The sequence below is a fragment of the Ornithodoros turicata genome, chromosome 1, assembly GCF_037126465.1.
Source record: "Ornithodoros turicata isolate Travis chromosome 1, ASM3712646v1, whole genome shotgun sequence".
NCBI lineage: Eukaryota > Metazoa > Arthropoda > Arachnida > Ixodida > Argasidae > Ornithodoros > Ornithodoros turicata.
Window position 1 is genome coordinate 91,740,286 of NC_088201.1, and position 22,037 is coordinate 91,762,322.

The 22,037-nt window shown below is 47.7% G+C and overlaps 1 long non-coding RNA gene across 2 annotated transcripts; it reads left to right on the top strand.

Annotated features, from left to right (window-relative positions):
• The first annotated feature begins 3,271 nt into the window (after positions 1-3,271).
• On the top strand, positions 3,272-5,475 carry LOC135366301 (uncharacterized). Of its 2 annotated transcripts, none has more exons than XR_010414134.1 (3): positions 3,272-3,412; positions 3,984-4,441; positions 5,024-5,475. It is a non-coding gene; the product is annotated as an uncharacterized LOC135366301 (long non-coding RNA). The 2 variants fall into 2 exon arrangements; XR_010414137.1 differs by having other exon boundaries at positions 4,285-4,441.
• The last annotated feature ends 16,562 nt before the right edge of the window (positions 5,476-22,037 follow it).

Genomic DNA, 22,037 nt, shown 5'->3' on the forward strand with positions numbered 1-22,037 from the left:
TTATTAACGCGAAGTTCGGTGAAATACTGTATTTGCTGTATTAACTCTCAACAAGTCTATCCTACTTAATTTGTAGAGCTAATTTTTTATCACAGTTGGAATAAAAGTTTTCGTATCCTGGGTTCCTTATATTTCGGCCTTTCGATAATTCGGTTTTCTGACTTTTCGACTTTCTGATAGTTCGGTTTTCTGAATTTTCGGCCTTCTGATTGTTCGGTGTTTTGATTTTTCGGTCTTCTGGTTTTCGGCCTTGTGATTGTTCGATGTTTTGATTTTTCGGCCTTTTGATTTTCGGCCTTCTGATAATTCCGCCTTATGAGTTTCGGCCTTATGATTGCCACCCCGTCAGCTCTACGTCACTGTCTTGGGAAGACCTACCGCAACGTTATGGTTGGCTATGAGGCCTCTACAGGGTGTTTCAGTTAAATCCCTGGGCTAAATTCGCGAACGGGTACACCAATCGAAGAACTTTACAATTTTTACAACTACCTGTCCGATACCATCTACAAGCTGCGCACCATGTGAATGAGTGGGAAGCGCTCATTATTTAAATAAAAAATCGAATGATTTTTGTGAAAAATAACTTCTAATGAAGGGCGCCGTCGGCATTAAAATAGGTACTACACCTTTTAGAGAAAAATCTGCCACCTAAGCGGGTCGTTTGTTGCAGTAATTAATTGGTTTCGGTTTATATATTTTTGTCGCAGCTGGTTGCGGCGAGGCGCAAAAGGTCGCTCCTCCACTCCCTTATCCACCAATGAATTACGTCCTGTTGGGATCCGGAATCCAATGGACCTTTTCCATATTCGCGTCGCCCCTGGCGGCGGAATGTCGAACGTCGTGTCTTTCCCCCAAATAGTGGTGACGCTTTACGAACTGCCACGTACGTTGCGTGGGAAAGTAGCAAGAGAAGATTGGAAAAAGAATACGGAAAGAGTGAAAGCGCATTGTACTCATTACCAGACCTCAAACGTCCGCGTAACCTTGAAACCGATTATCTCCCCACAATGAAGATGACAGTCGCCCGCAGGTGGGTCCATGGCGATGTTTTCCGCTCAAAAATGCCGGACTCAAGGGCTGGGCAGCGCATACGCGTTGTCGGAAATGGTCCATTGGTAGCGTAGCGGAGGTAGTCAGGCAGGGGTCCGTCTCCAACAACGACAACAGAGGTTTATTATATGTTCGATGTGTAGACGAGAATAGACAACTAGCTGCTGGAACCCAGCGCTTTTAAAGAAACAGACCGAAACTGATGTCACTTTTACATAATGACAGTCGCGCTCGTGCGTCAGGTCCGGTTCACCATATCCTTGGGAAGAAGGCCACGTCTCTCTTGTTTCGGCTAGTTTCGGCTGCCAAGGTCTGTCTGGTCAGTGGGAAGAATGGGTGACTTATCGCCGTTCGTAGACATAATCCTCCCGGAATAAAGGGTGTGTCTAGACGATCACAAAGGGTATGTCTGGACGATGGTGCTCTGGAGTCGGGAAAGTCTGAGCTGCACGTGACAATGCAACCAGGTGGCTCACTGAGTCGCATCGCCGCGACCAGCCGGGATAAAAATATGTACATCGAAACCAATAAATTAGTGCAACAAATGACCCGCTTTAGTGGCAGATTTTTCTCTAAAAGGTGTCCACTGAAAGGAAGTACGGAAAACGGGTACTTCCCATTTTAATGCCGGCGCCACCCTGCTTTAGAAGATATGTTTTTTCGCGGAACTCGTTTGAATTCATGAACACCTCCCACTCTTTCACACAGCGTGCAGCTGTGCGCGTTACCGCTTCTCCGCGAGGTTCGTACACCTCTTATGCGCCTCCCTCTCAAAGGAAGGGGTGGATGACCATCTCTTCTCGTGTTGTGAGCTGTAAATCTGCCGTACATGAGGAGAGTAGACATGGGAAATCTACCTTTTTCACTCCATGAGAACACCTTTTCGAATAACAGCCTAAGAAGGCATGCCAACATTTGTCTTACAGCGTCTGAGGAAAAGCCAGGGGCAACACAACCAGGATTCGAACCCAGGTCACTGCTCAGTCTCGACGAGGAAAGATAGCACTGAGGTGCCCTCTTCTTTTTCTTTTTTGCTGTGGCATGTTCTGCAACAAATCAGCTGCTACGAAAGAGTGCCCTGCAGCGAGAGGGAGGCCTCTGTTCCACACACCTTCAAAAATTATGCTGTTACCGAGACCCACTGTAGCTTGATCAACGAGTGCACACCGTTAAATGTAAACGATGACAATAATAAAACGTCAGCTCAATGGTTCCACTGACAGATGTATCAAAATCTAACGTTTCACCTTCTTATTGTTTCGCCAATAAACGATACAGCAGAAATACCAAAAACATGACATCGTCAACGGCAAAGACAAGGAAAACAGGCGGCGATCAACAGGAATTCGGAAACTAATGCTGGAAAGAGCTATATGTGGAAACCGCGTGATGTGGGCAAGCTTACGCTTGTCCCATCCTACAGTTGGCAATACAAAACAGCTATATACAAAGTCTATACACAAAGGAGAGCAGTTATGTACAAAATCTATACACAAAGGAGAGCAGCTATATACAAAGCATACCATATTGTATGCCACATTTTTTTTTTGCGATGCCATTTTCCACTTTTACTGTGGAGTAGGGCGGCGCAAATATTTTGGCTCTCAGCAGTTGATTGGGCCACCTTAAGGTACCTAGAGTCGTTGCCGGTCGCACGCGCAGAGCGGAAGGAACTAGCATGATTTCGGAAATTAACTGCCAAATTTGGATTCGCGGTGCCGGCTGTCCTTTGGGGGCCCAGATGTTGGGAGCATGGCTATTTCTCAGGCAGTGAGAGCCGGGCTGCGTGCACACATCGTCCGTGAGCAGTCATTATTTGGGTCCGTGGAGTGCTGTCGCCGCTGGCTTACAGCGACTCGGCTCTTTGATCATGATCAAGGTGAGTGGCATATCAAGTTCTAGTAAGCCCACTTGGACTGTACTGCTCCCCCGTAGCGACTCTTCCGGAGTTTCAGGATTGTTCGCAGGGTATGTCACGTACAAAAAGCAATCTTCCTTTGGAGCGTTGTTATCTGGTATGTAAAATAGAGTTTGTGTAAAAGAGGCTACCTCCATAGGTAGTTATCTTGCTTGATGACAATACACACATATCTCATACTGTTACCCGGGCCACCGTACGCTTCCTAGAACCGTTGCACTCAGCGTAAACAATTGGTTTTGTTGATTACGGAGATATGCTTTCAAATTTGGATCCGTTGTTGCCGGCTGGCTTTCGGTGGCCCAGACTTCGGAGACGCAGCTATATTTCAGGCTGTCAGGGCAAGTCTTCGTAGCCGCATCGCCTGTGAAGAAGCCCTGTACGGCATTCTGGAGTGCTCTCGCCGCTGGCTGACGTCTACTCAACTTTTCCGTCACGTTCAGGGTGTGTGGCAAGTCATGTTCTAGCCAGCTTGCTTGGACTGTACTGTCCTCCGTAGCGACTTTCCCGTGTCTGGATTGTTCGGATGGTATGGGCAGTACGAAAAGCAAGCTCTCCTAGAGAGTCTTGTTATCTAGCTTGTGGGATTATAACTTGCAGTGTAGTGCAGTATAGTGTCAGTGCAAAGTGGACTACCTCCATAGGTAGTTTCAGAGGCTCAGAGGCTTGGTGCTCCCTATCACGTGTCGAGCCCGTCTCGCCGTCTCATATGGTTTTTCAGCAAGTAATGGTACCATGGCAGTGTCGCTATTCTCTCTCGTCAGATCTTGATGTCGGTGACCCGCACCGCTTTTCGTTTCATCTGGGGTGGCAGTCTAGAATGGGTGTAGCGTGCCCGCATGTGCCTGCGGCGGGAGGACGTGGCCTTTGGGTTCCACATATGGAGACCAAAAGTGTCTTGCCCTTGGTCTTGTAGGTATTTTCGATGTACTCATGGAGCCATTCTACCCTGCGCATGATCCATTGCAGTACCTCCTGGGTCCTGATATCAGGTTATTTCGCTGCTTTTTCGCAGAGTAGGCCTCGATCTGAGTTTGTCACACCTCACCTTAGAGAATATGTCTCCCCCATGCGACACCGGTGTGAGTCCTACCCTAGTGAATGCATTTCTACGTGGTCTGTCAAGCGCCTGTACAAGTCGCTCTTGGAGCTACTTCCCATGCCTCCGGCTGCTGTGGGTCTTGCTGTGCCCTGGATTCGGTGGAGTGTCATTCAACTGATCTTCCAGCCCCCCATCCTGCATCGCGATAGGAAATAGTTCCTTCTGCTGGCAGTTGAGATCGATTACCAGGTGCAGATTTCTCGCTACATTGCAGCACAAGGTGGCCGCGTCCGTACTGTGGCAGAAGTGCTAAATCTTGTTCGAGCAAGGATTCACTGAGCCCTTCGTAGAGAGAGAGAGACCTGCGCTGGGAGCTGTGCACTTCGCAAGGCGGTGGCAGACGTCTTCGGTCCTCTTTGAAGATGACAGAGGTACGTATGTGCTTCACTTTTGGGTGGCTATGTAGATTGTGCCGTTGTCACAAACGCAACCTTCCGCGAGTTTTCGATCGTTGCATGGTGACGTCCAGCACACATATTATAGTCTTTGACATGCAGTGATCTGCTCTATAGTTGGCATCTACGTAGTCCAGTCATGTAAGCTCAGTGACGAGAAGACTAGGACGTGGAGAAGAAAGGACGTGGCGCAATGGATGCTTGCGTTGCGTAGTCTGGTCAACAAAGCATGGTTGCTGTGAAGTGGTTTGACAACCGACCTGTCACGCTTCTTTCTAACTGTGTTGGTGTAGAACCCCTAACTCAAGTGAAGAGATGGGACAAGAAGGAATAATGTAACGTTATGGTGGAGTGTCCAGCCATCATACGTGAATACAAGAGGTCTATGGGTGGGGTAGACCTGCTGGATAAAATATGCTACAGTTACAGGTTCCCCATTCGCTCAGAAAGGTGGTACATTTATATCTTCTGGCACAGTGTGAAAATTGCTGCAGTGAATGCCTGGTTTCTCCACAAACGACATATGCAACAACAAAAGTTGTCTTCTATGCAACACAGTGCCTTCCTCGAGGAACTTTCTGCCAGCTTGGTCCTCTACAGGAAAAGACCTGGTCGTTCGTCACAGGAGAACCTCCCCATCCGACGGCCCCTGAAGATGGCGCAGCTCCCCATGCGACGGCCCCTGAAGATGGCACAAGATGTACCACGGGACGTGAGAACTGATGCCACACAACATTGGCCCATTTGGGGGGAAAAGAGAAACAGGTGTAAGGCATGCACATTTACACCTAGGCTACACGTACATTTCATGCTCAAAGTGCACCTTGCGCCTGTGTATCAACAAAGATCGAAATTGTTTTATAAGCTTCCACGGACTTTAGATAGCTTTCCCATTTCTATTCCCCAGCTTTTCATGTACTTTTGACACAGTTGTCTCACCGCACTGACTTATGCATTATTCATTTACTGCCCACCGTTGCAGATGTGCAACGACCTGTAATAAAATATCGCAAACACGTGTGTATTCTTTTAGTTTTTCTGCACTTGTAAGCATGCTACAAGCTGTTATTCCAAAAATATTTGTTTTGCTAGTGCTTTTTGTTGTACTGGGAACTACTGGGTAAAGGGAACCAGTCAGTGTGACTGGTCGTCCGCTCCGGTTCCAATACATGTGTGTCTTCTGGCTGTGTAGAGCCCTTCCGCAGCTTTGAACTGTATAAACGCAATACGTTTCATGATGCTGCCATTTCGCTGTGGGATGATGCGCTTCGTAGAATCATTAGAGCTCCCGCGAGGCGAGTCTTCTCTCAGGGGGGTCAAGTATGTTTTAAAAGTCTGTCAGTCCGGCGAAATTAGGTTGCTAAACCTAGCCCATATAGGGATAGCAGAAAAAGTGACAGTTGTTGAAATTGGGAGAGGGGAGGCATGATTCCAGCAGAAGCCGGATGCGATTTAAGCCATGCCTGTCTTATCTCTTTCTACTATCCATGTGTGGGCTGAGTTTAGTCACCTCGATATCCTTCCGTCGGACTGACAACAAGGCCGTGCAAAAAGTCGTGGGGCGTTAGGCTGTTTACACTCCGAAACGCATGGTGTTCGGTTATTTTTTCCGATGGGATAGCTCCTCAATATTCGTGTCAATTATCAGGAACTTAAGTAAATTCGGCACACGCTTCACATTGGTTGGGTAAAAAAAGTGACTTTTGGCAAATTTCCGAGTTCACTTCGCAAAAATTTACATACTTAAACTTAGGTTATATGACATGCACACCAGGAGGTGGCAAACACCTAGTAAGAACAAATGCAGTTGACCGCATGATTCTAGGTGGCGTAGTTTTGTTATTGGAAATCAATGACACGTTTTCTGGGACACCCTGTATATCCCAGTGCATGGGCGTACTGAGAATTTCAAAGTCGCTTGTGAAAATAGTGCGCTCTTTAGTAATAGGTCGTAATGATTATTCTCAGATATCATGATAGGAACCTCTGATTACCCGCACAGTGCACAACGTCCCGCCTCCAGAAAAGGATTTTTGCCCTTGCAAAAAAATCCTGGGAGCGCCCATGTCCCAGTGCAATCAAAAGTCACACCAAGAATTTTGACGTCTGGTCTCCCTGGAACCCAGAAAGGAGCCTCGCAGGAAGGCTGGAGGTTCAAAAACAGTGCTGCACTTTTTGATCTATTTAGTTTTGCCCCCGAAACAGCTCCGCAATTTTGAAACGCCTTCAGATTATGTCCTAGGGAACACTCGCGAGAAAGGATCACAGCGATATCGTCCGCGAACGCAAAAACAGGTGGAGGGCACCCATTGCGCAGTGCCAATCAGAAGCGAGCACAGTCTCTCGAGTAGAGGATTCATGGCGACGGCGTACAAGGCGGGAGAGAGAGGACATCCTTGATGGACACCACAGGTTACATCGAAGGGGGACGACAGGCCGCCAGCAACAGAGACAACGCTTCTTGCGCCTCTATACAACGTTTCCACATACCTGACCCAACCAATGGCGAACCCGTATGCCCTCAGCCAAGACAACAGGCATGTGTGTCGCACACGATCAAATGCCTTGGATTGATCGAAGGATCCCAGTACAGCGAGATGTATTGGCATCAGAATGGAAGACTAACCGCAGGACCAGCACAGCGGAGGCATGGCCCATCCCCATCAACTCCGTGGCTATCTGCGCTAGGCGCCCAGCCAGCACGGATGTGCACAGGATTTTCATCTTGAGAGGTGTGTGGACGCATCTGCTGGTATTTCTGGCTTTTTTTTTTCTTTTTTCGATATTGCCACAGCGATTTCCCGAGACCAGTGCAGTGCGTCTGTCCTGTGTCGACCTTATTTGTTTTGAGCACTGTTTTAGCGATTTTATTCCCGTTCTTTTGAAATGAGGAATGTAACGTTTCACGGACCTCCCGCCGTAATCTGGATGGGAGGTCCGACGTCTGTATGACCATTCCTACAGGTCAACAGGTCCCCGCCAGCCCTGCCAAACGACAACGGGTGGAGAGCCCTTGCTCGGGTGATGCCGACAACCCACAAGTCGTGAATGTTCCCGATAACACCATGGGCACTTCGGTACCGGCCGCTTCGCAGCAGAGAGATGAGACAAACGATGCCAACACTGCCACTTCTCTTCATGACCCGTTCACCACTGTCACCTACAGGAAGGACCGAGCCGGTGGTATTCCCGTACTGTTTCGACCAGCAAATAGTGGCAACTCCTTCTGGAAGGTCAACCCTAATGTAGTCGCCAGCGAAATACGCCTGCTAGCCCAACAACAGGTTATGCACCACCGTTTCCACCGAGATGGATCTCTCTTCGTCTCCGTCCAGTCTGAAGCGGCTGCCAGCAACCTTTTATCAGCTCAGTGTTTAGCTGGAAACCCTGTATCACCTACAGTACCTCAATCGTACGCCAGAAATATGGGCAAGATTTATGCTGCACCTAAAGACTACTCCAATGACGATCTCGTTCTCTACCTGAAAGACGCAGGGGTTATATCTGCAAGGCGACAGGTTCGGCACTGCATGGCAGAAGATGGCGGAGATGTGTTCACTCCGTTACGCAGCGTCATCCTAACTTTTCAACCCACAATACCTCTTCCACACCGAACTGCCCTCGGGTTTCAGACCTTCATCGTTCACGAATACATAGAAGGCCCCATGCAGTGCTATAACTGTCAACGCTTTGACGATATTGCTCGAAATTGCAGAGGTGCTACTAGGTGTGGCATATGCACTGGGCCTCACCGCCAATCAGACTGCAACAATAAGAGAGAGCCAAATTGTGCTAATTGGAAATCCGGCCATCCTGCATCATTCTCTTTATGTCCCGTGAAGACCGCCGCCACTAAAAGACATCAAGATCGGATATTACGCCTTCCTTCTGACGCTCCCAGCCATGTCCAGCCAGCTCCAATGCCACCGTCACGCCTCGTAGGAATGAACACGACTTTCCTACACTCTCACCCCAGTCTACACAAAGCGAACGAAAGTTGCAGAACGCCACCGCGAAGAAGCTCATTAGAACCAGCCACCCGACACACCCGGGCCCATCAAGGCAGATTACACGCACTTACGCCGGTGTAACAGACCCATCAGACATGAGAAGACAGTTAGCACCATCAACCACCGAAGCTGTCCCTTCTCTGACACTCTTCTCTGCTGTACTCACGGCAGTCAAGGCAATTGTCTCTGCCTTTGCTGGTGTGTCGCAACTTCCCGAGGTTCAGGCGCTTTTGGCATTGGAGGCATTATCTTTATCTCCGCATGATGGAAATGTATAGAATGGCCATCGCGATGCAGTGAAATCCTCGCAGCCTACGTAACAAGCTCCCTGACTTAAAATCTCATCTCTATCAGTACAAGTTTCCTTTCATAGCTGTATGCGAACATGGCATGGATGTGTACATCGCATTAATGGTTATAAAATCTATCGATCTCATCAATCTTCTGAGAGCAGAACAGCGTTATACATTCGTAATGACATCGTTGCTGCACCCATAGGGTCAGTTTGTCATCGCTCTTATGATTATGTCTCGTGCAAGATCCGCCTTGGGCACGTGCTGTTAACAGTCGTCAGCATCTATCTACGTCCCGCGGTACAGGTTCCGTGGACTGACCTCCAACGCTTATTCAGTTCACTGGAATCCCCAGCTCTTGTACTGGGTGACTTCAATGTTCAACCATCAAACGACCTGGGGAAGCCGTAGAACGGACGGACGGGGGAGGAGATTGTTGGAAGCAATAGAGACTGCTCACATGTGCCTCCTTAACGACCGACAGCCAACTTATATGCGATCACCAAAGTCACTCGATGTCCTGGATCTTTCCTGATGCTCAGCGCACATAATTCGGCACATGTCGTGCGCTACCGACATCGACACCCGAGGTAGTGACCACTTTCCCATCTACATTTCGCACGAAAGAATGCCTCTGTCACCCACTACTGGATTGATCCCTTTCACGAACTAGGGACTCTTTCGTGCTGGCCTCCCAACATATGTGCACACCGACATGTCCCCAGAAGGCCTCTCGCAAGGCATTCGTTCCGCCATGCAGGACGCGGTGGGCCTGTCTAAACGGGTCACAGGTCACGTCGGTCATTCTCCAGCAATTAACCACCTGAGAGCATTACGTCACCGAGCAGAGAGAACGGGTTGCTGAACTGGGCAACTTTCTGACATTGTGGCATACGGCCGGATGAAAGCTAAGGTAATACCCCTGTCACACGGCAAATTGAATGTCATTCCCAGCTAATGATATTCGCACTGAATGACATTCGTTTCGTGTCACACGGGGAAATCAAATGGCAATACATGCGAATGATAGTCGCCCAGCGAATGAGTTCGGGGAACTCATTCGCTTTTCCCTCTCGCACCGACAGCGTACCCTCGCAGTAGATAGGCGTAAAAAAACAACAACGATAAAGCGTTCCAAGAAATGAAAGACGAATGGAAAGTTGTGCTCCAATATTGTATCACGAATTTGATTACTTTTGCCGCGAAGGAAGGAAAGCTAGACAACTGTTTCGTGAACGAGGATAGTTTCCGGATAACTACCCTCGTTCCCAGTCGTCACGTTGCCAATTGCGGTGCAGATAGGCTTCTTAGTTGTCTTTGCTTGTGGTACTTAGTGAATTAGATGTCTTTGAAAAGGCAACGATTCTGTGAAATAATCTAATGTTTCGCTTCTTTCGAGCAAAAGAAATAAACATATAACTAATATACCTCTATAATGCTTCACATGTTCGGCCCTGGTGTCTTAATTATCGACACTGACATCATTTGCGAGTGACATTCCGTTTCTTCGTGTAGCTCGATGTAAGACAAACGCATGGCATTCGATGCGATTGTCATTCGCTGGGGTTTTCATTCGGCTTGCCGTGTGACAAGGGTATAACACGAGCACTTAAGAAAGAAGACCGGAAGCGTTGGCGTAAGTTTTATCAACACATTTCACCGTTTGACCCCGCCACAAAGATATAAAGGACAATTCGAGCTCTGAAGGATGCGCCCAAACAAAAGAATCCTCGCGGCATTGGCTATCGTTAAGGGTGTAGAAGAAATCACGCTAGCGACAGATTTCTCCGTCATCCTAACGACACCAGCGGCTGCCTAAACGTCTGCAGTACACAACAGTTTTGTCCAGAGCTTGAAGGCAGAAATCCACCAAGACTGGCCCCGTCCACCAGAGGTTATGGACCGCAACTTTACTCTAATCGAGCTGAAGACTGCGTTGAAACTCGTGAATGTGCGATCGTCCCCAGGGCCAGATAAAATCACCTATGCCGCACTTCGAAACAAGCCGGCACTCCAAGCTCTCCTTCATGTTTATAATACCTCTTGGCGACAGGAATCCGTACCTGGAAGGAGGCATTAGTTGTTCCCATCCTGAAACCGGGCAAACCCACAAATGCCCTATCCTCCTTTCGCACTGTGAGCCTGAGAAGCTGTATAGGTAAACTGATGGAGAGAATGGTTTTCCATCGCCTCGACTGGTGGCTCGAAAAACAAGGTGCGTTCCCTCGAGAAATGGCTGGATTTCGTCGCCACCGAAGCTCTATGGATCCAGTTCTCGATCTAGTCTCTACAGTCCAACATGCTCGTGCTCATCGGCGGATCGTTGTATCGGTCTTTGTGGACATTAAGCACGCCTATGATATCGTCTCGCACATCTGTGTGCTCCACTGGTTGCGGTCTTTTGGAGTATCTTGTCGACTTTTCAGCTGGATCCACGATTTCTATACGGGCCGAACTGCGTCGTCGCTGTCTCGTTCCTGTCTTTTGTTGCCTGGCCAACGGATATGTACCAACCGGCCCCATGCGCTATGTGCCGGCCGGCCCCATACACTATGTGTGAACTGTTGGCGTCCGCACATCCCACGGCCAAAGCCCCAAGCACCCTGTTCATCATGGCGTACCCCAAGGAAGCATTCTCAGTCCTACACTTTTGAACCTGGTAATGGAAGGACTAAAATCGATAGTTCCTCGCAAGGTAGCATTCTCCGTGTATGCCGATGATGTTGCCCTTTGGACAGTAGGCAAGTCATGACCAGTCATTCAGCGCCGTTTGCAACAAGCCTTAAACAATGTTAATCTCTACCTTACGCGACTTGGAATGGACCTGTAGGAAGAGGACCAGGTTTCCCAACAAATCTTTAATGCAGAAGAGCTGCAATGTCGTCGAACAATCAACTAGAACAACAACCTAACAATAAACTAACGATACGCGCATGCCTCATGCAGGTGTTCCTTCTTCCTCTTTCTTACATAAGCTCCGGGCCGCGGGTAAGCGTGGCATAGTACAGGACCACGCACTGGTGTTTTCGGGTCCGGTGGTTTCCACATCACATGGCCAGACGATGCCGCTATCTTCTGTCCTCGCAGCGTAGAAGTAGCCTCAACGCGGACTGCCTGGCTGTATAGGCGAAAGCTCATCGAGACCCTACAGTCGCTCTTTGCATGCTTATGGAAAAAATGAACGGTGAACGATATGTCTGGGTCAATCGAGACAGGCGTCAGTCGCTGTCTAGGCGTAAGGCCGTCAACGGAAGACGTAGCCAGACAATGAACCTCGTCTGGAGGTGTTCTGCAGAACTCAGGTTGATGGTCTTCTTCTACTTTGCTGTAACCAGTAGTAGGAAGGAAGGTGTGACAGTAACCGTGTTCCACATTAAGATCTGAGGATTGTGGTGCAACAGAATCCTCCACGGGCTGAAGAGAGTGGATATCGTCATCAGACGGAACAAACGGAGCGAATTCATCCTTGTGGTGGGATGGTGAGTTCACGAAGGTCTCTTGCATAACGTGCACAGTTTCCTTCAGCTCGCAATCGAATGTCCTTCTCAGAAATTGCTGCTTCTTCTCGATCTGACTCTTTGTTCCCTACAGCTACAGCTCCAGTAAGCAATGGGAATAGATTGCTCACAGTGTCTACTACCATAGGTTCGTCATGCAGGTGCATGCTTTGTAACGGAGCAGAATCCCGTGTCGCTGTGAAATCTTGGGACGAGGCACAGGTTTTAATATGTGTTGTCGGAATATCCATCCTTTCATTATGCGTTGTGTCTGTATGTTCCAGAGCACCACACGTGCTTGTCGAAAATGTTTGATCCAAGCTTTGGTCGATTATTCCTGATTTGGTCTCGCATGTATCTTGTTCGTTCACTCCTGACTCTGCAGCGTTGAACTCCTCAAACTGGTTCTTTCCGGATCCTGCTTTCTCGTGTATTCCGGACGCAGAGTGATCAGTGATCACGTAATGAGTGCTGCGACGACAATTCTTCAGAAATCCTTCGGTATATGCAATTTTAGCAGCTTCGGAACGGTTACGTGTTCCTGTGAATACCTTGTTCCAGAAGTTTCACGGTAACCGTCAGGAGTCGCTGACAGGTGTCTTGAGAGGTACCGGTTGGCACTTAGCGTAGCTCGGACTATAATTTCCAGGTATTCGTCGCAGGTCTCCGCTTCCACGTCTATCTTGTCATCTTCAATGATGGCTGCAATTTCGCAGTCCATGTCCGCCAGGAGAGACGCTTTCGAAGTGAGCTGAGAAAGCTTGAGCTGCAGTTCTTTCATGGACAGAGATGCTCGACGCAATGCATCATGAATGTCCTCTGCAATCTTCGTTATACTGGGACGAACTGGGGGTCGAAGCTTCTTGAGTCGTTCCATGTTCCTGTTCTGTCCCTAAAGTCATTTCGTAAGTAGTCCGTATGAGGCGACGCCTCCCGGGTTTCGGCAACAGAAAATGTAGGAAAAGGACCAGGGGCGGATTACTGGCCACATGTCGGTGCGTAGCGCGTCGTCGTCTCCATAGTAACGCGTGCTGCACGTGACCCGTTTCGTCGTCAGAAGGAAGAAGTGACCTTACTCGCAGTATGGTGGGCTAGAAAGACCATATTATATACCGGGTGTTTCAGTTAAATCCCCGGGCGAAATAATTCGCGAACCGGTGCACCAATCGAATAACTTTCTTTTTTACAAGTATCTGTCCAATACCGCCTACAAGATGCGCACCGCGTGAATGAGCGGGAGGCGCTCATTATTTAAATAAAAATGCAAATGAGTTTCGTAAAAAAGCGTAACTTCTAAAGCAGGGCGCTGTCGGTATTAAAATGGGTACTACCCCTTTTGGGACCTTCAGTGGACACCTTTCAGAAAAAAATCTGCCACCGAAGCGGGTCATTTGTTGCAGTAATTAATTGGTTTCGGTTTACGTATTTTTGTCGCGGCTGGTCGCGGCGAAGCGCAAAAAGACGCTCTTTCACTCCCTTATCCATCAATGAATTACGTCCTTACACCAATGAATTACATCAATGAATTACACCAATGAATTACGTCCTTTTGCGCTTCGCCGCGACCAGCCGCGACAAAAATACGTAAACCGAAACCAATTAATTACTGCAACAAATGACCCGCTTCGGTGGCAGATTTTTCTCTGAAAGGTGTCCACTGAAGGTCCCAAAAGGGGTAGTACCCATTTTAATACCGACAGCGCCCTGCTTTAGAAGTTACGCTTTTTTACGAAACTCATTTGCATTTTTATTTAAATAATGAGCGCCTCCCGCTCATTCACGCGGTGCGCATCTTGTAGGCGGTATTGGACAGATACTTGTAAAAAAGAAAGTTATTCGATTGGTGCACCGGTTCGCGAATTATTTAGCCCGGGGATTTAACTGAAACACCCTGTATATATAGAAAGCCATATACATGGAGTGCGCGATGCCCTGTTTTGAAGCCAAGCTCCTGAGCTCCGGCGCTATGCGCTCGCTGCGACCCATGCGGGTTCTCGTCCAACATATCCGGTGCATGTTTGTGTGACTATTTTTACAGAGAACAGAATTTGACCAGCAGTATATTGGTTTGGATGCTGAACATTTACTAGCATCCACAGTTTTTTGTAATGAAACCACGTGACATTTGCTGTCGTCATACCAGCATAGTCGACGATCTCCGCTCGCGAAAGGTATCGGAATGCTGTGAGGCACGTGTCCGCACGGTTCTTATCTTCGTGTGTGGGTGACGCAGACGAAAACAAAGAAAGAAACGAAATAAAGTCTGGTTATCGTTGGGGGCCTGTCTCATGCACGTTTTCTTCCTGTCCACTCCGTCTTTGCTTCCAACGTAGATTATCGAGTACATGTTATCTTTCATATTTTCCCCCTTGGTCTTCAGCAGCTGATGGGGTTCTACTCCCAAATAAACGCAGAGAATCGGCAGAATTGCTAACAGAGACCACATGTTGCCGTTTTTGCTTTGCTCCCATGTGTGATGCCATGGCAGATGCCAAATATAGGTCGACAACAAAAAAGTGTTTTGTGTGTAGCTGCAATGCATCTCGCAAGCAGAGTAACATGGTTACCCTTTTCCGGGTTCCTCGCGACCCGCACATACTGGAAGTATGGAAAAAGTTCATTCCTGAGCATGAAGGTACGTGTGCTGCAAGACAACAGTGCGCTATGTGAGAGACACCTCGAGGACAGGTGGGCATCTCCAATACGACGCAATACTCGAAATTACTCTGCACCATACCGTTTGATGAGAAAACTCCTCAGAGTCATCATTAGTAGCTTCGGTAATGCTTTTGGCACGTGCAAGTTCGAGGACAGTTCAATGTGCACGAAGAACTAGTGAACTACCAGAGCTGCTGAGGGTCGGGCTGAGGAATTTTCTCAACGTTGTTACAAGTGGGCTCACGTTTTATATCTCACTCTCTACCTTGACCAGTTCTTTCTTGTAAGACGGGAACGACGGATAAATAAATTTAGTCGATTTTCATGTCAGTCCGTTCCGATGTTAAGGGTTGCCCGTCAAGTGTTGATAAGCGTTCAATTTCCACAAACAAAAAATATTCTGCAGGTATCAGTACGCGCACCGTGTTTTTATATGTAATAGGAACTTCTATTCCAGGTACATCAGCCGCCACTACACCCACGTAATAAATGGTGAGATTGTGTTGGTGCCGAGGGGTCGACCATTTTTACATAACGACGCGGTGCCTACAATCCTTGTGGCCAATGAGGCTACGAAGAGGAGCGCCAGTCCTGTTGGCGAAGAACCAAGAAGTAAACTTTGCTGCACATACCAACTGAATGACTCGCCCTCACGTAGCGCGCCACTAGATTTCGACGTCAGCCCGTGCAATGAACGGTCGGCTCTCGGCACAGGGAAGGCAGGCCATTTCGTACATGAACTCCAGTGCCCGTCGTCCGCATGGACCTGTATAAGTCCGAGAAACTCGAGCGACATTGCGGTGTTCGCCACCTTTCTCAGTTGCACCGACGTGTCTTTCCCGATCGAATTTGAAAAATGTGCAGTCTTCTCTGTTGTGGGGAGTAGTGCCACATGCAAGACTTTCTTTGGCACAACATTTCACAAGGAGACGCTTGTACATACAAGAATTGCAGCTGCCGAATTACTAAGGGAGCTCGATGCCATCGTGGCTTGTCGAGGTGCAGGTGCCTTCACGGATTTCACCGGAATCAGGCTCAATCTGTCTAAGGTCAGGACCTCTGGCGGAAGGATCTCCTCGGAACGGTGTAGCGGTTTCGTCGCAGGTAAGCATTACCCATGTCTCTACCGATGTGTCTGATGTTGTTACATGCGTTGTCAGGTACGTTATAAAGCATAGCTCAACACTGGGTGTCAAAGTGTCATGTTACAGAGAAATTGCTGCCTGGTAAATGCTAAGGCGGGAGAGATCCACTGTCATCGTCTAACAATGAAGGCCCGCTTTGCGGATTTTCCTTCTTTTTATATCAACGAGTTCAGCACAGCTTTACAGATACCATCAACATGGTTTAGTTCCTAATTTATTTCATGATATTAATGTAGCTTTGTAATTTAGTTAAGTACGATCTGCAAGACACAGGCTTCAGACTTTTCTTTTTTTTTTCTTTTTTGCCTTGGACACGAGCCGTTAGAGTGCGACAATCTACCATTTAGAAATATTAGTCGGCAAAAAAAAAAAAAAAAGAAGAAGAAGAAAAAGAAAGGAAAATGTGGAGATGTTGACCCACATTTAGAAGGAACCACATCATTTAGGTTGGTATGAGACAACGGTTAGGTTGGTTGGTACGGAATCATGTTTAGGCAGACGATCCCCATGCTGTATGCAATGTAACATTCCAGCGGGGGCAGAACTGCAAACCCGGAAAATAGAGGGGTCTCGTACATCATTCATGACCTCCTCAGGATAAAGTTGCGCTTTCGTAGTGACACTGTATTGCTAGTATAGAAATGTGCCCCTTGCAGGAAAGGTTGTTATTGTAGCGCATTTCTCTTGCAATATGTTCAGGCAATGCAGACACAAGGTGCGTATCCTGCAAATACATGCGCAAGATGCTCCTTCAGTCCGTGCGCCGGTCCCGGGTTCCAAAGCGGCACAGCATCAGCCTCGAAGAGCGCTTGCGTGCTAAACAGCGCGCACTAAGAATGCAAGCCAAGAAGCTGCTGCAGCTGAAGGAGACCCTTGAAGAGATGCGCAAGAAAAATCAAAAGATTCAGGACGAGGTCTTGGAGCAAAGGGTATGCCGCACTTTAAGAAACTGTGTCGTGCCCCGGTCCCGGAAGGCAGGTGTGATACACAGTTCCAATGTATCTTCTCCAACAGATCACAGCGCTCAGTCCTAAACAACAGGAGAATGTGCGACACTGCTTCGGTGCCGCCAAGCGCAAATCTCTTAAAGGGTACAAGTACAGCCAGGAGTGAATCTTGGAATGCATCGTTCTGTACATGAAGGGGGCACGGTTGTACAGGCACCTACGGTGCAATAAGATCATGGTGCTGCCAAGTCGATCGTGCTTGAAGCGTTACATTAGCGTGAGTTAACTTTAGTCGTGCGTGCTCATAAAGCGCTAGGGGAGTAACAAAAACTGCCGAAATGAACAAATTTTATTTCGTCTAGAACATTGAAAGAAACAAAAAGCCTAATCGGTACTCACATTCCTAACACCCCCCCTTTGATGGCTGCCATGCTATCAAGCAGGGTTTTGCATTTCCTGCGGTTAGAGTACTTGCCTCATCGTCAGTTGTTTACGAATTGTTGTTTCAATGCCACACATAGATACATTTTGCCCTGTTTTTGCAACCACGCAGGTGCTGGCTTGGCTTTGATTTGAAGAAAGAATTAGCAAGCTGACTAGAGCACGTACAGTGCTGGGCAAAAGTTTACGGAACACTCTCCTGTACATTCCTTGCTCAGAATGACAGGCTAGCTGAGAATGGGACTTTGCGGACTTACAGACATGTGCTTAGGTAGTTCAGTCAGCTGTTTAGAAGCCCATACGGTACAGTTCGTTCCTAGCGTGTCACTCTGAGGAACAAATGCGCCAAAGCATGTTCAGTAAACATCTGTCCTGCACTGTATCATGAAATCATTATCAAACAGATAACTATACAAGGGGACATTGTTTCCGTGCACACAAGTAGAAACAATTTTCGAGTGAATGATGACTGTCGAAGAAAAGGCACCAGCAGTACGGCAGGTTCTGAATTTCTTCAACTGCTATCATTCAAGTGAAGTATGTAGCTGTGCGTAGCTAGCTTGTGTTTGTCCTTGTATGTTTAATTTCCGCATCTACTACAACGAAACAATTTTCCTCGCTCTTTTTTCCCACAGAACTTCAAAAGCAGCTTCGGGTTCAATGAGAACGTATTCAGCGCCATAAAAGCTAAGGCCAGCACTATGGATGAGTATAAGAGACACGGTGGCTTGGTGCTGGACGAAATGAAACTGTCTGAGCATCTGTCCAGTGCAGCGTCAGGCGAGGTGCAAAGCTTTGTGGATCTGGGTCCATTTACGCCAGATGAAGCACGTCAGACGACTGCTGACCACGGGCTGGTGGTTATGTTCCAACCCTTCGTGGGTAAATGGACGCAGATCATAGGTATCGCACGTTCGTTATAGACATGTCACCACTACCTTCCAATATTGTCTAGCAATATACAATGCGCCCATGACAGTCTGTGCTCATTTGCAGTATTTTATTCAATTGTACTCCACGGCAACCACCCTCTAGAATATAACTGCTATATTACAAAGTACAAGCAACATGTGACACCTTCTGTAGTGCTACAACAGGAATTTGAGCACTTGAAGAGTAGTTTTCAGAACCACATTGAAATTTATACAGATGAGTCCAAAACAAGCACAGGTGTTTCTTGTACCATGGTATCAGGTTCATGTACAAAGTCGCACCGCTTAAAGAGCGTCACGTCCATCTTCACCGCAGAAGTTTATGCCATCATATGAGCACTGAACTTCATTTTAGACAGTAGCATCGAATCATCTGTCATATATGCAGATTCTCTTAGTGCTTTACAATCGATATGTAATACTCAATCCCAGAACCTCCTCGACTCAGTTCCCCGCAGGGGGCACCGGCTTCGGCTGGTGTTTGGTGAGTGGCGCCACCACAGACCCCAGCCCCCAGTCCTAAGGTGTTATCCGTACCGTGCCGAGGGGATGAAAGGCGAAGGGTAGAAGCCTTGAACGGTGGCGGTCGGGGTCTTGGTCAAACCCCGGCCGATGGGTTTTTCCTTAAAACTCCGGGACCTTCCCACATGTATGAATGTGAAGTGTGGGTGACCAATGGGAACATTCATTTCCTTAACCTCTTACGGTAAAACATTCTTCTCCTTCCTTGATCGCGGGCGGAAAGCGCCCGCGGACCGAAGTTTTCAAACAGGTGTTCGACACCTTCCAAGCTAAATACATAGTTGTCAGTAGTGTGAGCACTGATACTGAGAAAAGAACTCCACTAGGGAGAATGTCGCCGTTCTTCATTGAGAAGGCGGTGGCATCCCTGTCAAAGAATGTGACCGAAATCAAGCGCCTTAGATCGGGTGACTTGCTTCTGAAATGCACCTCGGAAGCCGACTGTGAGCGCATACTGAATACACAGCAAATGCTCGGAGTCAACATAACATCAACCTTGCACAGGACTCTTAATACTTGCCGTGGTGTGGTGTCGCTAGTAGAACTCATAGACGTTCCTTCAGAAGAGATTCTGGAAAATCTAAAAAACCAGAAGGAGATTGATGTAAAGAAAATAAAAATCAGGAAAAACAATGAATATATAACGACACGCAACACAATTCTCACGTTCGACTGCCCGACTCTACCAGAAAGACTGAAGGTAGGATATCTGACTGCAGAAGTGCGGCCATATATTCCTAACCCACTTAGATGTTTTAAATGTAACCGCTTTGGCCATCCTTCCGATGCGTGCAGAGGGTCTGCATGCTGTGCTCGCTGCAGCAAACAGGACCACAACTCCAAAGAGTGCGGAGGGCCTGATCACTGCGTTAACTGCTCAGGTGACCACCCTTCGTACTCTAGGTCTTGCTCAAAGTGGAAGTTTGAGAAAGAGGTTATGCACATCAAAGTTACACAGAAACTAAGCTATCCGGAAGCCAGGAAGAAGGCATCTCCCTTCCTGTTCCAGAAATCCTTTTCATCTGTCGTTAAAGAAAAACCAAGGATGATTTCATGTGCAACACAGACAGAAAAGTCAACACAAAGTGAAGAAACACATACACCTCTTTCTCAAACACCACCTCCCGTAACAGTAACAAAAGTTTCGCAATCCTCTTCCGTGGCGTCATTTTCACAGACGCCGCTTTCGTCATCGCAACCTGTGGAGGCAAGCTCCATGGAATGCGATGACGACACGAGCTCGCAAGGCTCTTTTACGAGCGTGAGCTCACAAACACAAAGGAAGCCTAAGAGCAGTATGTCTGGGAGCGGCTCACTCCCCGATATATCACCTAAGGAACTTGCGGCTGCTCGGAAGAAAACTCCGAGGCAGCCCATAATGCCCCCAAAGAAGAAATAATGAAAGGTTCTTTACACAGTACACTCTTTCCAATGACGAAGACGCCTCTTGTGCACACCTTTTTCATTTTCTATACTATGGCGATCCTTCAGTGGAATTGTCGAGGGCTTCTCACTAATCTTGATGATGTCAATGATCTTTCGGACAGGTGTGATACACTCTGTTTTGCACTACAAGAGACTTATCTTAAACCACAACAGATACATACACTCCGGAGATGGAACCTGTTCCGAAACGATCGGGTTGATGCAACACGTACATCTGGAGGTGTTGCTATCCTTACACCAAAAACCCTCCCTACAAAGCACCTTCCACTGAAAACAGCACTTGAGGCAGTTGCCGTTCAAATATGTCTTCAGGGGGTCATAACTGTATGTTCCTTATACCTACCACCATCAGCTGTGGTAGACCAGAACACACTCGAAACTTTAATTGACGAGCTCCCACCGCCTTTCCTCTTACTGGGAGATTTTAATGCCCATGGGGTTTATGGGGTAGCTCGAGAGTCGACAGGCGAGGAAAAATGTTGGAAAATATATTACTTTCTAGAGCTATCTGTCTTCTTAACAAAGGAAGTCCCACTTATGTAAGTAGCGCTAGTCAGCCTTTCTCCGCTATCGACCTCTCTTTGTGCAGCCCATCAGTGTTTCAAAGCATTGACTGGGCAGTTGACCAGAATCCTCGGGGTAGCGATCATTTTCCTGTAGTTCTGAAAGTGCATAATGCCCCAACCACCCTAGGTACACGTCCACGTCGGTGGAAACTGTCACAGGCTGATTGGAATCTCTTCAAGGAAGAAGCCAATCTCCTAACACCACCTTTCCAAGGGTTAAGTATAGAAGATGTCAATAATCTTATTACGGACACCATTATAAATGCTGCTCAACAGTCCATCCCACAAACATCCGGTCGCCTCCCTAAGCGCTCCAAGCATTGGTGGACAAGCGACTACGAGACTACACGCAAAGAACAAAATCGGGCGTGGGGTGTGTTTCGAAGGCACCCCACCACACCAAACTTAGTCGCATTCAGGAAGGCACGTGTAAAAGCACGCTGGACACGAAGACAGGCAAAACAAGAATCTTGGAAAAGTTTTGTATCTTCTTTGAATTGTAACACTCCTTCAAAACTTATATGGGACAGGCTAAGGAAAATCAAAGGAGACTACACAAGTTTCTCTGTCCCATTACTGCAGGTAAATGGCGTAGTTTGTCAGAATTTGGAAGAGCAGGCCGATGCCCTTGGGGAACATATGCAACATGTATCCAGCTCAGCTCACTATAGCAGGGATTTTTTGAAAATAAAATCATCTGCTGAGAAACAGACTGTTCCAAGTGAGGGCGGTGACAAGTAGCCATACAATCCACTCTTTACAATGTCTGAGCTACAAAGGGCTCTGTCATCCAGTAAAGTTACAGCCCCAGGTCCTGATCGCATTACCTACTCCATGATCCAGCATTTATCATCCACATCTTTAGAATCCCTTCTTGATTTCTTTAATCTTGTCTGGCGAGAGGGTTGTCTTCCGTCTGGCTGGAAGGTGGCAACCGTTGTCCCATTGTTAAAACCTGGAAAAGACTGCACAAACCCCTCCAGTTATCGACCCATAGCACTCACAAGTTGCCTAGGGAAAACTTTTGAGCGCATGGTTAATGATCGCCTGATGTATTTCCTTGAGGAAAATAAATGCCTAGATAAATTCCAGAGTGGCTCGACAACAGATCATCT